Genomic DNA, 14,393 nt, shown 5'->3' with positions numbered 1-14,393 from the left:
GCTTGGCGTTAACGAAATACGAACACGAAAGGATAAACAAATTTTAATAACAAAATTAAATATAAAAGGCGACAGAATTGAAGATCATTTGTGCAATAATAGGTTTTTGAACTATTCACAAAATTACCAACGGGTCATGAACGATTGTAATTATCTAGTAGCGTCGAACACAATCCTGAAATCTATTCAGAGAAAAGATACAAGGGAAGCAATTGGTTTTCATGGAACATAGGGATTACATTATCCTCTTGCTGTTAACTTACAGTGGTTGTTGCGTGTTGCAATTAAGAGAAGCTGCTGAGCAGCTGGTCGTCTCGTGTGCATTGTTAACTTTCCTCTGTTTTTCGCTTCTCGGTATGGACATTTCTGGGAAATCTTAATTTCGTGATTCCAGGTTTGCTCGTCGTTGTCCATGTTTTAAAGTTTATGCTGGTTTCCAGTTTGCGTAAACATAATCACGTTTGTACTTCCATTGCTTATTGAAAATGGTTCCAACGTTCTCTGATCATCTCACTTTTTTTGGCTCTCCGTAACTGTCCTCTCCCGAGTGTGCCATTCATTCCTTCTTTTCCTTTTCTTCTGTTTTCTCCCTGTCTCTCTGTTCTTTGTCTTTCTTTCTCTTCCTCTTGTCTTTTCCCCCATTCTTTCCCTTCCCCGTTCTTAAGGCTCGCCTGGACGTTTGGCATTCGAATGGGCGTTTTTTTTTTAAAAAAATTTCCTCTCCATTCGAAAAACCTCTTGGATATTTCAAAATATGAAAAATTACATCAGCTTAGAATTGCTTCTAGAGCATTGACGTGAATTTTCGTGGAGTTTTCTTTCACTGTTATCTAGATATTATCAATAGTTGAATAGACTTACGTAATCACGAAACTATTGATAATATCTAGACAACAGTGAAAGAAAACTACACGAAAATTCACGTCAATGCTCTAGAAGCAATTCTAAGCTGATGTATTTTTTTCATATTTTGAAATATCCAAGAGGTTTTTCGAATGCAGAGGATTTTTTTAAAAAAATCGCCCATTCGAATGCCAAACGTCCAGCCGAGCCTTAATGTCTTTCTTCCCTCTCTCCAATCTTTCTTTCCCCTACTTTGTCTTCTTCCTTCTCTCTCTCCCTCCTTTTTCCCATTTTTCTTTGCTTTTTTCCTCTCTCCCTCCTTTTCTGATTTTATTTTCTTCTTTCTCTCTCTCTCTTAACGTCTTCCGTCAGTCCTTGTCTTTCCCTTTCTTTGTTGTTTTCTTTTCTCTTTCTTTCTTTTCTCTCCAGTTCCTTGCGTTTCTTCCCCTTTCTTTATTTCCTCTCTCTCTCCTTTTTGACATTGCTTCTCTGTCCAGGCTTGCCTCCCTCTGATTGGCTTTCTTTCCTTCACTCTTCCTTTCCCTCGATACTTTTCCTTCCTCTCCTTTCCTGATTTGCTTTTTGCTATTTCTTCCTTTTGACTCGACTTTTTTTCCTCTTTTGAAGGGAGAATATGACCATCATTTATGTATCGAGGGTGTTAGGGAAAAGGCACATAAGTCACAAATTGCAATTTTCTGTCTTTCATTTAAGTCACACTAAATCAATTAAAGAAAATATTATAACTAGGGCTAGGATTTTGATGCAAATGCATCTTTTTTTTGGTAAGGAAGAAACGTTGCATAAGTAGATAGGAACGTGTGTTTTACACGTAAGTGAATAAATTGGGATTCCTTTGTTAGGGCATTGTTTTGCTTTTTGGAGTAAAGGTCATTTTTTAAACTTTTTGAACAATTTGTAATTTTTCGGCCTTTTAAAAGTCATCTTATGCATTTGTCTTCATTTTGGTGAAAGAAGGGGCATTTTACATCCAAATGTAACCCTTTGAAGGAGAGAGGTTCCCGACTCGCATCTCATTGCCCTCAGCGCAGTTCTGAACGCCTGTGTTTGAAGGAACAAAGAAATTCTGTGCAGTATTGTTATACAAGCTGTTGTGTAACAATTAAGCTCAAACAATGTGATTTCCCCCTCTATCAATAAATACATTGTCGCCGAACGGATTATTGTTAAAAACAAGGGGTAGAAAGTTTTGTGCTCTCTATCGGACATTGTGTCAGGGAAACAATTTGCACTCCATGGAATTCCAAGTGATATTGTTCATTTAGGTCAAGTTCATTGGAGTTTTTCCATGTACAAGGCGCTCTTGTCCGACAACCGACAATCATTCATTTTTGAAAATTTACATATGATTTTCATTGTGTGTGTAAAGTCTGAAAGATGATAAAAAGTGAACTTTCTTACTTGTACTATGAACAATGAACATGTGATAGATACTGTAACGTTAATTTGTAATTTGAATTTCTCTTGGTAGGTTTGTTCTACAAATCTTTCAGAATTTTTAGGTCATTTTTCTAAGTTTATAGGGTATTTTCTTGCACGTATTAGGTCATAAATGCATTTTAAAGGTCATTTTTTGGCAATTTTAAGGTCATTAACATCCTAGGCCTAATTATAACTATAATTTTATATTTAGCATGTGTAAATATTCTAAACAGTGAAGTGCTTTTTCCCGAAAACCCTAGATATATATAAAAGAAAAAAAAAAACGAAATAAGGGTATTTCAGATCGAACCATCGTGATCGAAAGACCTCTTATCGAGACAAGGGTGACACATCCCCTTTCTGGAATATCAATGTAGATTTGTCCGCTGGCACTCTGGGGGCGTCGGCGCCCGTGTGCGCGTCTGCAGACCGTTCGCAATCGTCGTGTCTCCCACCTAATGAGGGCTTCGGCGGCAGGGTCGTGTCCAAAGGGGAGGGGACACTTTGAAAAGGCCGCTCGTCAATTCCCCTACCTGGAATTTCTCCTAGGAAGCCGCCAACGTGGATGTGACCGCAGAATTTCTCATTCAAGGCACCACGGAACAAAATTCCGTTTACTCCAAAAGGCAAATAGACACACGTGCAATCAACGAATCACAGGCTATGTTTTTTTTTAAAAAAAGACCGTTGAACACGTCACCAAATTCTGTTGACTGAAAAGCAGAGAAAAAAATGTTCATGTGGGTTCCATGTCCTGGCACCAGCGTCGTACTCACGAATCCATGGGAGTAACTTGACGGAGGCACTTGCCCCCTTCCTAAATGTTTAGTTTATTAACATTTACAAGTTATGAGCACTTTTGTTAACCTCCTGGAACCTCTAGCAAAGATATAAAGAGTAATATTTGTGATTTCCCAAAACGTAACAGGTATATAGCAAATAATCCTGGACGATATCTTTATGGGTTGGGAAGCCTTACGAGTGTGCCCCAAACGTTACGCCCCAAGTTCGATTCTGCCCCCCCCCTTAAATTAGGCCCCAAGTTGCGCCCATGCAGGAATCTAATAAAATTCTTGTACAAAAAAGTAATATAGAGCGTTGTATGTATTGTAATGACAAAAAGAGATGTAGGTCTTTTTGTAGTATATTTTCCTCTTTCAAATGATGATAATCATGTATGTGGGAGAAGTGAATGTCACGTCGCTTCCAGTGGCGTATACGGAGTTCAAGATCTGGGCTATCTCACTATATGTCACGTGGTCCTAGGCTATGAATAGAAATCAGGTTGCCAACTCCTAAGAAATCAGGTTGCCAACTCCATAAGAAATCAGGTTGCCAACTCATAGGAAATCAGATTCCCAACTCCAGAATCACCATCACCATCTCACTCATATGAACAATTTTTGTTCGATTTTTGGCCTGTATTTTATTCGCTAAGCTTGAGGTTTCGCAGATAGCCTTGTTAGCCTAGAATATACGCTCCTGGTCGCTTCCTATAACGTTTAAAGAATTTACCACAAAGTTTTACAAGTAGGATTTCAAATTAATGTATGACAAATTAACAACAACGGTAATGCAGTTGACACTCTTCAAAAAATAAGGGAATTTATTGTATTCCTGTCTAATAGAGCTTTTCAGAGCTTGATTAATAAATAAAAATAAATAATTATTGTTGAATAAACAGCTCATGTGAAGGTGGGGCTGTTGGGGTTGCGGTCTGATGATTGAATGAAAGATCGACAGTGAAAAAGAAAACATCAATGAATGGGGGAAAAATAATCTGGGCAATGAAGAAAGAATGAGAAAAAATGAGAGAAGACATGAAAGAATGGGAAAGAATGAGTATGGAGAGTGAGAAGACATGAATGCATGAGAGAGAGAGAGAGTGAGAAGACATTAAAAAATGAGAAAGAATGAGTACGGAAAGGAAAGAAAGAGTGAGAAGACATGAATGAATGAGAGAGAATTAGTAGGTAAAAAGAAAGAATGAGAGAGTGAGAAGACATGAAAGAATGAGTATGAAAAATAAGAAAGAATGAGAAGAGTGAGAAGACATGAAAGAATGAGTAGGGAAAAGAAGAAAGAATGAGAAGGGAGTGAGAAGACATGAAAGAATGAGTATAAAAAAGAGGAAAGAATGAGAGAGAGAGAAGATATGAAAGAACGAGAAAAAATGAGTACGGAAAAGAAAGAAAGAATGAGAGAGAATGAGTAGGTAAAAAGAGAGAATGAGAGAGTGTGAAGACATGAAAGAATGAGTAGGAAAAGAAGAAAGAATGAGAAGAGAGTGAGAAGACATGAAAGAATGAGTATGGAAAAGAAGAAAGAATGAGAAGAGAGTGACAAAACATGAATGAATGAGAGAAAATGAGTACGGAAAAGAAAGAAAAAATGAGAGAGAATGAGTAGGTAAAATGAAAGATGAGAGAGTGAGAAGACATGAAAGAATGAGTATAAAAAGAAGAAAGAATGAGAAGAGAGTGAGAAGACATGAAAGAATGATTAGGGAAAAGAGGAAAGAATGAGAGAGTGTGAAGGCATGAAAGAATGAGAAAGAATGAATAGGGAAAAGAAGAAAGAATGAGAGAGTGAGAAGACATGATACAACGAGAAAGAATGAGAGAGTGAGAAGACATGATAGAACGAGAAAGAATAGGAGAGATTAGACAGAGAAAAAAGAGTGAGAAAGACATGAGAAAATAAGAGAGAGAGAGAGAGAAAGCAGGGTTGAGAGAATGGAAGAGAAAGAGAAGAGAGTTGTGTCTGGTGTCAAGGTCGAGGCTTGATGAGACGCAGTGTGCTCCTTCCAAAGCACACCACTCTCCAATATCGTAATCTGGGTGATTCCAGAATCTAATTACACCCGGCCGAAGACGTAACAGGGTAATTTTTATTTTCCCCGCCTTCCCCCCGTCCCTCCCGCACCACCGATCGGAGGAAGGTCATCTGGTAGTGGAGGCAGCCATAACAACTCCCCCCTTTGTCTCTCCGTCCCCCAAATCCTCGTTCGCGGGTAGCGTTTGTAATTATAGCTTTTTTTTTGTTTTAGCACAATGACAGTGTTGCTTGTTTGAGGGAAATTTTAGAGGGATTTTTAATGAAGAGGGGAAAATAATATAAGAGGTGGTAACACTGCCAAGAGGACCACCAAAGATATCAATTTATAATCTCCTGTGGCATTTGTAGTAAGTTATATATTGTTGCTCGATTATTAGATGTAAATCAGTGATTTGGAAGGCAGAGAAAGGCGCGAATAGTAGTTTTGCTTCTTTACTGAGAGGTCGGGGTGAGTGGACCATCTCGCTTTCGAGCAAAAAAAAAGAAAAATTTTCCAATGCTAAGCTTTCAGAAATTTCACCATGGTCAGAAGAACAAAGATTGAGAGAAAGTGTGAAAACATCTAGTCAGTGTTGATATTTTGTCAGGCACAACACTTGAACGGATAATAAACCTTTTCTCTAGCAAGGCCTCATCTCCAGGAAGCTATCGGCTCAGGTCAAGCCTCGGCACCTAGCGAACTGTTGAGTGAGATGAGTCAAGGCAAAATGGATAATAAACCTTTCCCTGCTCCCACAAAAATAGGCAATAATTAGGCTGGAGAGTTCAATAAACTAACCGATCTCGAATTACGCACAGGTAATGATTCACAACAAACAAAGTCGAATCATGCTATTTAGTGCCCTCTTTACCCCACTTTACCCTAACGTGATTTTTTTAAAAAATTTTAAACTCTAAGGTCAGTTACGTCATTTTTCTACAAAAAAAAATAACAGGTTTCTGATATCCTACAATAAGTACAAGAAAAAACTCATTTGTTTGAATTCACAAACGTGTTTGGTTAGGTTTTTATTGAGTATAAACTATATATTTGGAAACATTTACTAAATTCGGTAATTGTGACCAAATTCTTTGCTAACTTTAAACACAATGTTTACTTAAAAGAATGGTGTAGGTGTTACCCATTTAAACAAGCATTTTGTAGTAGGATACTATTTTTTTGTTATTCCAAACAAACTTTTATCTGTGTATAACACATATTGAACTAAATTCGAGTGCTGAACGTAAATAAAACAACTTTAATTGTTTGCCGTGTAACGCATTGTTTCACAATAGCCTGCCCGATCGCCAGTCCGGCGCTGCCATGAACCGAGCTCCAACTTGTTAATTCCGACCACAAAACGGAGGTGCCACTGATACTAAGTGATGAAAGGGCGACACTAAACGTTCGTTTATGTCTCAAACGACCAGATCTCATTGTTCCCCAACCTCAGACAGAAGACCGCATAAAGTTAACTGGATGGGAGAAGCCGCCGTCTCAACAAGCCACGGTAATGTCCGGCCATCATTTAGGAGGAAATTTGTGTTGAGGTGGCGGTGAAGTGTTTCCTAAAAAGAAAGCAGTGGGAAAAGAAACAACTTGCACATCTGCGCATCCGTACCTTTAAAACAAAAGAATAGGAACTAATGACGAAAAAGCAAGGGTAAAATCAGTGCTCCTAATGATAGGGGAAAGTTTTGGAAAAAAAGACAAGGAGGACATAGCATCGTACTCTATGCCAGCGATGCCAACCAAAATCATTTGTAGCCATAGGCGCTGACTCGATGGGGCTGGGGGGGCTCGAGCCCCCCCCCAAATAATTTTGCTTAAGAGAATGTAATGTATTATTTTGCTTCTCTTGTAAAGTTTACTCTGAATTGTGCCACATGAACTTAACTTTAAATACACATTTGAAATGTTCGAGACCATCAACTTTGGGGAGGGGGGGGGGCTATGACCAGAGACAGCAAAACACATAACTTATTACAATATACTAAGTATATAATTATGAGTATTGTTAACATTTTTACTAAAAAGAGTTTCAAAAGACGATGTGCATGAACTACAGTAGTGGATGGGACGTTCGGGCTACAAATGGCTCTCACATGACATTCAGAACGAGATCATTGATATATTATGGAGATCTGTTTTGCACACCGTGGTAGCAGATATTAAAAGTCGGGAATATTTTGCTATTATGGTTGACGAAACTTGTGACATATCCATCCGTGAAGAATTGACAATTCGCATTCGAACTGTAAATGAAAATTTTAATATTTTTGAGGAATTCATGGGCTTTTACGAGATTCCGAACACTGAGGCCAAAACTTAAAAAAGGGAGGGAGTGAGTCATTCATTAATTTATTTCAGTAATCAGAGCCCCCCCCCCCCAATAATTTTGACAAGTCGGCTCCCTTGTTTGTAGCTACGGTAAGGGGACCAAATTTCGAAAGCAACAAAACGGGACGGCAAAATATACACACTTCAACATAGAAACTGCTTGTTATAAATATTTATGTTTGAAAACTAATTAAATAGTCTAAATGAATAAGTGCTTTGTAAGTAACTTATGTAATATGCACTGTACTCCAACCAAGCAGTCATTTAGAATTACAAGTCATTCATTGATATTTTGTCGATGAATGGATCTTCTTCAGTACATCCTTCTTTTCAAATAACATTTTGCCGGACCCTGTGGCCGAGTGGTTAGCACATCGCGCTGCGACGCCAAGGGTCAATTTCATCACTCATCCCCATCTTCGCAAATTAGCCAAGAGGCACAAAACGCGAAGTAAAATAAACTCAATCAACATTTTGTAGAAGTTTACACACGTGTGAGTAGAATTCAGCGTATTAATCAACAAAGTTTGTACTGAAAGAGCATTCAACGCTCCGTGGCGTAATGGTTATCATGTTCGAATCCCGGCATGGGTGTTTGTCAGTGTCCCTTAATCAATTGTAACGAGTGCACTCACGGTCCCCGAAATGACGTGTCAATCATACCCCGGCACGGGGCCAAACGTCGTTATGTGTACGGGAAACCGGTCGTGACTCACGGTCCAGTTATCAAGTTCGGTACTGAGACGGTCGTTTATTGTCATACTATTGCGAGGCGGAGATTAATACCTTGAAAAGTTACACTGTTTTGTTTACCTTTGATGTGTAGATTCGAACAATCATAAAACACTAATAGCATAATATCTGGTACCTGAAAAACGTCAAACAACAACACTGACGAACGGTAAAAAAGTGAATATATATTGTAACAACAAAAAAATATTGCAATCAACAACTGTTTACAAAGCCTCCTCAAATTCTCACAACATTCACTCTATCTCTCTTTCACACACATGAGGTATTTTTACATGTGAAGTATGGATACAAATCATGGATCTCATTAACATATCATTCCTTTTAATTTTTCAAACCTTTATGTGAATTTAGGGCATTTGTCTGCCACCTCCTGTGCTCTTTTAAATTAACTTAAGTGCCAGCCCTCGGAAAGCGGTTAACTAAGACAATTGGGTCGGCGTGGTTAAATCTTTCGTTCGAATGAACGTATGCATCGAGTCGTAAGCACGACATTATACAAGTTTCTCGGACGGGGGTATTACACATAAGCCTCTCTCGTCCAATGAGAACAACTACACAATTACATAGGGATGCAAAAACTTAATTGGCTCCAGCTGCCGGAATACACTAATCAATCGTCGGCGCGAGCAAAAATTACCTTAAAAACCACTATGCAACAAATAATACTATTTCACGCACACGACCTTGCAATAAAAACAACTACGCTTTCCACAATTAAAAATGACTCATCAGTCAACTATTGACAAATTAAATGGCGCGACGGGGCGGTCGGTTACACAAGAAATGGAGCACACTTTGACAATTTATACTAAATATTAAAGAAATGAAATGGAGCTTCTAACCCTGAATGCAGACAATTAAATTAGAACATCTGAACATGAAATTACCCTTTTTTATAACAATACCAAAACAATTTTTAGACGCGGAAGTTAGGTTTGGGTTTTCCTGAGTAACTTTGCAAATAAGTGAGACTTCGGCGTTAACTGTACGGTGTTGATACTAACGACGCACATTTACATGGACAGGAGACCCTCTGAAGTATACTGTACCAGACTCTGCTACATGGCGTGGTCATTCATCTCTCCTGGACGCGGGACTTGTACACGGTTCCTTTGTGGCGAAATTGTCCTCCGAGGTCGATCGCGACGAAGAATAATTGCGACGATCTGGTGTACTTGCACCTCCTTGGTACTTCGGGCGTTCCTCTTGCCACTAGCGTCGGATGTACGTGGTCACGCGCCGGTCAGGAATCTCTCCAGTGTCGGGCATCAATTGGACGTCGATCTGCAATCATCTCTCTCTGGAAACGTCCTTCGGGCTTTGGTTGGGACGTCGATCTGAAAGCGTCCTTCGGGCTTTGGGCAGTGTTTGGTTTCGGCGTCGTCTGACTGGCTTCGGCGTCGTTGCAGGCGTCAGGGGAGTCGACGGACTCCCTTCTCTATCTTCTTTAGCCCTCCATCGTTATGTAGTCCACGCTTGGCAAAAACAAATCACCGCGTAATCTTCACCAAAATAAGGCGCACACTGGTAACTCTCTATCTGCAAGTCGCTCACAGTACGTAAGAAAACAAAGTTCACGGACACAAAGCAATGATCACGCGAGAGTGTAGCGCGGAGATGCTCTCTCTATGAAATCCGGGTAAAAACTGTGTCTGGAATCATAGTACTGCCTATATATAAGAGATTCGAATTCTTCCGTTGAAAAGGACGCTCTAGTGGCTTGGCTTCTGTTTCAGAGGGATGGAAATGACCTCTCTCCATTGTCTTGAAACGCGGTCAAGTGCGCGTCGTCGATCCTTGCAGGCTTGGGCTCCAGCTGATTTTCCTGGTCATCCGTGAACATGGGTTCGAACGCCTGCTGCGACTCGAGCCCGGTAGCGGCGAAAATAATCTTTCCTTATCTCCGTGTTGGTGCAAATATGTCATGTTCTAAGCCGAAAAAGTCAGTTCCGCTGTCACTCAAGAAAAACTCGTCCCCAACTCCCGACGTCTGGCTCGGATACAAGTTTATTCACAAAATAAATCAAACCTCACACTTTCATGTTTGTGCATAAAATGAATCAATAAACAAAAAATAATTTATATCGAACTGCGTTTCACATGTCACTAGATACCGTGACACAATTTCATCATATCATCACTCATCCTCATCTTCGCGATTAGCCAGAAGTGGCAGAAAAGCGAAGTCAAACAAACCAAATCAACCAATCAAATCAAGTAAGAGCTGTCTTGTTTTCTCTCAATAGATTTGATTTGATTAAGTTAATGAGGAATATATAAAAGACGAAAGTGTAAAAGAAAAACTAATGATCATAAAACCTCGAACAGAGGTTAGAACAATCGAATCCACAACTAATAATAATAATAATAATATAATTAACAAGTAAAAAGGTAAGAAAAAGAAGAGAACCACAAGGCACAAAAACTTGAAGGCAACATAGATATGGGAAAAACTGCTTAGCGGTAATCCCAAGTAAAATGTAAATAAAGAATAAATAAGACAACATAGACACACCATCATACTCTGCTGAGTCCTTCGCGTCAACAACGTATCGCCATGGAGAGAGGAAGTTTATATGAATGCCACTGATAAGAAAAATATAGTGAAATATCTAAAAAAAAAAAAAAAATATATAACGAAATGGAACAATGGGATGGCAATTCAAACGTTATTTTCTCGTGTAAATCGATAATAAAAATATGTTTAGTAAAGCTTTAAGATTATATAGCAAGTCATAAGTTTTTGAAAATTACATTCTCCTGAACCTAAGAATTAATAAATGAAAGCACAACGGCAAGGTTGCTCGAACGTACTAAATGTCATATGTTTATTCACAAAGACCACTAAAGTTGACATCCTTTGGGGGCCAATTATACAAGAATTTAGATTCTACACACGTTTCATGTTTTTTTGCCAGTATGCGTAATTCAACGGCGGGGAATTTAAGAAACTCCCCAAATTATAACTAAAAAAAGTGAATTAAGTGCGTGTGCGCATGATATTTATTATTATACACTATGCCCTATCCAATAATTTAATATTAACGTATGTTTGTCTTGTATTAAGCAGACATTTTCCCCTCGTACATTCGTCCTCTATTTTTGGTTACAGTACTTTCAAAATTACAATTCATTTAAATATGAATACCCTAGAGGTTGCAAGACATGAAATTAAAGATAAGATTTCTTTTGTAATAACTATTCTTCTCGATAAATGCGTTTAAATAAAACAGATGATCATATTTACTAACCATGTCGAAAGGTGTGATATCATGCAATAAAAAATAGTTATTAAGAACAACTATAAAAATAAAAATACAGTCGTACGGAATTATTAATTATTATTCTTTAACGGATTCACAACAATAATGAACTTAAATTGGTAATATTGTAAGTGACTTAAACAAATACTTTTGAGGGTTTTGAGTTTTGATATTTTTTCTGTTGTATTGACGATAATTATTTTGAAATCCTAGTTTTACATCACTGTTTCATAAATCATGTTCTGAGATAATTTGTAAGGTTAAGATGACATTAAACTTGTAATTTAATATATTAGCAGCACGTTAAGCATCAAATTCCTCATGTATTTAAATGGGAGAACAATTGCCCATCAAAGCGTGATGGTGCTGCCACCTACATTACTGTTCATTGACCACCCGCATTGCTCGAAAGCGAGATGTATAGAAGACAAAGGTTATTGGAAAACGTTCTGTCATCTCTTTGGCCAAGATGGATAGGCAAAATATAAATGCCCTGTTTCTTGACACACTTGGCTGTGCGTGTGTCGTCCGCACGTCCACACCGGGAAACACCCGAGTTCTAATTATGCATTGCTCCAGTGTGGCAGGTTATTATGATAATTTTTCTCCTGTCTTCTGGCCCGAAGCCTAGCTTCCTGGCGTTGCCGAATATCGGAAGGCGGTTTGCGTGCGAGTGGCGGGCTGCTTCTCTGGAAATACCGTCTTAATTATTGTCATTGTTTCAGTTTGCCTGCATAGATTATTTAAATGTGGCAAAACGCTTGTGTGGAATCCAGTGGAACTGTGTGGTGAATGGGAGTCTTCGTTTTGCTTCTGGGACTCCCTGAATGCCCAAGAGAAACCAGATGACCTTCGCGAACGATTCGTTCGGATAAGAAATTTGAATGGCTTGTGCGAACCGATTCATTGGAACTGGTCACGTGTGTAGAATCGTACGAGTCACATGAATGAATAATCCAGGGGAAATTTTTTTTTATTCGAAAAAAAAAAACCATCAAATTTTAGTGGTGCAAATTCTATCATCCATTTGGGTTGCAGATTACCAAACCTCTGATTTTTCAAAATTTTGAATTTTGGGAGCTTTTATAGTGGGAAAAAAGGGGGACGCAGGCACTCATATGTTTAACAATTTTCAGATAAAACTGGATGTCAAACTATAATTTTACGTATCAAAGGGCCAATTTTTAATTATATCCAATAAGATTCGTTATATTTCTCTTCTGTTTACTCTTCATTGAATTTTGGCACTGTAGTTAATTCACAATTTCATATGAAATAATATTTTCACTTCATGATTTAACTGTATAATTTTACGAATAGTGCATATTAACTTAACTATTTTAGGTTGAAATATTTGAATACTATTTTTTTAAATTCTGTCTTTAGAATAAGATTTCACTAATTTTAGATATTTTTAAGGATCTCATAATATTCCATTAATTAAAAAAAAATCAAATTAGTTGCTCAATTGGAAGCACTAGCGTCCTACAAACTTGTCATAAACCGGACACAATTATTTTTTATCTGGCGCAGCGCCTAGTGAAGCTCCGGCCAACGGAGACAATGAGAAGAAGAAATTGATCGTTGAATATTCTAGTGTAGTTGAAGGGGAAAAGTAACAGTTAAAGGAGAATTTAATTGTTTTTTGATGTGACGGGTGGGGAACAATACAAAAGCAAATCAAAAAGTTAAAATAAAACAATATGTAAAAATACTTACTACTATAAACTAAATTATGTATAATACTTGAATTTATATCCAAATGATAATTTTATGGTATTGATTCACAAGATAGAATAAAATTACAGCATTGGATTTGGGCATGGAATGCCCCTCAGTATCACAATTCTCGGACTCGACATTACTTCAAACGAAGTGATTGACCGTGGTTGTGGACAGTTTAACTCGTATTTCCCTTCCCCCCCCAGCCTCCCACTTTATACCGCGGATATGATCGTATTCCATGCTAGGTTGACTCGTTAGAGAAGGCTTGACGTTTCGTGACCCTTCTGAAGACACCCGAGGGTACTATCCCCCCCCCCCCTTTCATAAACGCCGAGACTTCGTATGCTAATGACAAGCCGGTAGCCCCGGCCTGCCACGCCCATACACCACCGCGATACATACGCGATGTCGGGTAGCTTTTTCGCCGCCGCGGAATCGGCAAGCTGGGCGGGGCGTACGGAGCTGCCACATGACAAGAGCTGCGAAGGGCTTTGGTCAAAGGGGGAAAAAAAAGGAGAGACTTATTTGCTGATGTCGCCGATTATAATCATTACCATTATCATCGCTCGCAAGCAGTTGAATGGGAAAACAATAGGTCGGGTAGCCGATGACCTGAAGGCGATTCAGTGCAGACACGGCGACGAGGTAAGGAGTGCACGTATTGTTTCAGTGGGCAATAACCTTTTCGCTGGGAAGGGGATGAGTCGACGTGTATTCAGGGGCGCGTCAAGTATCTGAGCGCTCAGCGAGCAATGTGATCGCTCAGCTACTTGACGGCCAAATAGGCATTGCTCGGCGAGCGCTGATCGCTAAGCGAACTTGAACCTTGCTCACCACCTTTGAGCCACAGAATATAGCGTTTTTGTGTTTCGATCTCGTGAGGCAAAGGAAAGAAGAGGAAAACTATATGAGGATGGTGGGATGACGACCAATGAGGAAATATATGAATAACGACTTGCGAACAGAAGGTAATGTAATATTCCAGTTTTTTTGTAATTGCATTAAAATTGTTGTTTATTCCAAATATTAAATATACACCGTAGTTTTGTAAAGTTGTGCAAGGGTGTGAAAATGGCAGTTTTGTTCACATCAACTATTCTATTTCCATAATTAACAGCTTTTCAAACACTGATATCTTGCCCACTCGACGCAGCCACATTGATCACAGATTATTCAAAGGCGCTGATATTTGGATCAATGAGCACACA

At 38.8% G+C, this 14,393-nt stretch overlaps 1 protein-coding gene across 2 annotated transcripts in view; it reads left to right on the top strand.

Annotated features, from left to right (window-relative positions):
- The window catches only part of LOC146002464 (tetratricopeptide repeat protein 28), a 186,948-nt gene that overhangs the window by 58,238 nt on the left and 114,317 nt on the right, over positions 1-14,393 (top strand). The window contains exon 1 of one of the 2 annotated variants that reach the window (XM_083140324.1): positions 14,105-14,153. The exons of the other annotated variant lie outside the window; for it this stretch is intronic. The gene's annotated coding sequence lies outside the window, so the exon portion shown is untranslated. Of the gene's footprint in view, positions 1-14,104; positions 14,154-14,393 lie in introns of those variants that run through there. 2 annotated transcript variants of the gene reach the window in all.

This window comes from Lepisma saccharinum, chromosome 18 (genome assembly GCF_977018435.1).
Source record: "Lepisma saccharinum chromosome 18, izLepSacc3.1, whole genome shotgun sequence".
Taxonomy (NCBI): Eukaryota; Metazoa; Arthropoda; class Insecta; order Zygentoma; family Lepismatidae; genus Lepisma; species Lepisma saccharinum.
Note: the sequence above shows the minus strand (reverse complement) of the source record. Positions and strands in the feature narration are given on the sequence as shown.